Below are 2,007 nucleotides of genomic sequence, written 5' to 3' on the forward strand. Positions count from 1 at the left end.
ACAGTCTGTCAGGGTTCAAGAAACATTGCAATGGGAGGAAACAGCGAAGTGGTTTGATTGAGTAGATGGAGACATGATTCCACTTGTGGTGGTGTCTGAAGCAAAGGCCAGAAATACAAAATTGTCATTAATAGAAGAAATGAGGAATTCATGAAAAATGTAGTAACGTAGTGAATGGTTAGAATGTGGATAGAATAGAAAGTGAGATTGGATGGACAGAAGCAGTTTGAAAGGATGGCTGAAACAAAAGGTGAGTGCCCTGAAACGTTAACTGTGTTTCTCTCAGCACAGATGCTGCCAGAGCTGCTGAACATTTCCAGCACTTTCTGTTTTTATTTCAGCATTTGCAGGATGTTGCTTTGATCTGAAAAAAAAAATGGATGATTGGCTGGGGGGTTCCAGTGAAATTCCACAGCAGCTAAAGAAACCTAACTGGTCAGTGGCTCGTTGGTCTAGGGGTATGATTCTCGCTTATGGAATGTGCTTGATTAACATGTAAGAAATCCAGGGTTCTAATCCCAGATGATCCCTGGCCTGCTGGCATTTTTAGATTAATTTTATCTATCGGTTTCAGCCTTGCAGAAGGTGGAATTGACTTCCAAACAGAGCTGGCTTGAGGACCAGACAACTGGATTCAAAGAGCTTGTCGACAAAATTGCAATTAACGAAATGTACAGATAGCCAAGTGGGAATATAAAGTTGCTGCTGTAATTGTGACTTGACTCCAAAAACAACAGGACTGGGTTCTGGACTGGAATGGAATGGAATCCTTCAGTGTTTCTGTTGTTTGGCTTGCATTGACTCATCGATTTTCTTGTTTTTCACTTTGTCGATGCCTTTGAATAATTGTGGATCCTTCTTCAGGGTGTCTTCTTTCACCAGGTTGTTCTGACCTCTGATGATGTTCATTGTAATCAGCTTCAATTCGCTGATAGTTTTGGAAGTGAGCAGATTTCCTTTGCTTGAGTCTACAACATGGAACTCAGTCTGACATGTGGACCCATGGGAGGATTTGAATGCCATCCCTGCGTTGGAGTTGCATCCATCCAATAAGAGACCGAGTAGAAGTGACAGTTCTGTCAGTCGAATATGAGACTTTTAATGGCAGGGTTGTGAGTTTGAGTGCCATTCTGTTTTTCCCTTTTGTAAGGCTTCATGAGCAGAGAGTACAGGGAGTGTTTGAAATGAGCAAGTCTCGCTTTGATTCAGGACTCTTACCTCTCAGCAGCATCTCACTATGAAAGATTGAATTTGATCTCATTTCATTCTCAGCTCGGTGTCTGTGCGGCTCAGTGGCACTTCTGGCTGTCTCCCGCTTCACAATCCATCAGTACTGAGAAAGCAATGGGGAATATTACTCACATGTTGTGTTCTTTAATTTTTTGGAAAACTTGAATGTATGTATATTCTTCCAAAACAAGGACACCAAGCCACTGATAACGTAGGGCTGAAATAGCTCAGTTGGGAGAGCGTTAGACTGAAAATCTAAAGGTTCCTGGTTCAATCCTGGGTTCCGGCAGTTTTGCTTCCTTATGCGTACCTTGCCTTGGTCCTGATTTTCCGGTTGCACAATTTACTTTGAAATTATTTACCAAGCACCAGTGGATTGAATTTGAGAAACAACACAGAGTCATTTACAGCACAGAAGGTGGTCGTTTGGCCTATCACGTCCATGCTGGCTCTCCCCGGAGCAATCTAGTCAGTTCCACTCACCAGCTCGGTCCCTTTCCTCCTGCAAGTTTGTTTCCTTCAAGTATCCATCTAATTTCCTTTTCAAATCATTGATTGTCTCTGCTTCCACCACACTTGTGGGCCAAGACATTACTACCCACAGCATAAAAAATTCCACCTCATCAAGGATGGGAAATACTTATATCATCTTTATTTGCTTATTCTCTCTTTCTCTGAGAATAGACTGACAGTCAACATGAAAGGAAACCCAAAAATCTTCGAGCAGCATGTAAATGATAAGTGGGTTGTAAGAGGTTGAGTCGGGCCTTTGAGGGA

General features: G+C 42.4%; 1 non-coding gene across 1 annotated transcript; it reads left to right on the forward strand.

The window, feature by feature from the left end:
- Window positions 1-1,446: 1,446 nt before the first annotated feature.
- trnaf-gaa (transfer RNA phenylalanine (anticodon GAA)) lies at window positions 1,447-1,519 on the forward strand. Its single transcript has one exon. It is a non-coding gene; the product is annotated as a tRNA-Phe (tRNA).
- Window positions 1,520-2,007: the final 488 nt, after the last annotated feature.

The sequence above is a fragment of the Heterodontus francisci genome, unplaced genomic scaffold (genome assembly GCF_036365525.1).
Source record: "Heterodontus francisci isolate sHetFra1 unplaced genomic scaffold, sHetFra1.hap1 HAP1_SCAFFOLD_708, whole genome shotgun sequence".
In the NCBI taxonomy this organism is placed as follows: Eukaryota; Metazoa; Chordata; class Chondrichthyes; order Heterodontiformes; family Heterodontidae; genus Heterodontus; species Heterodontus francisci.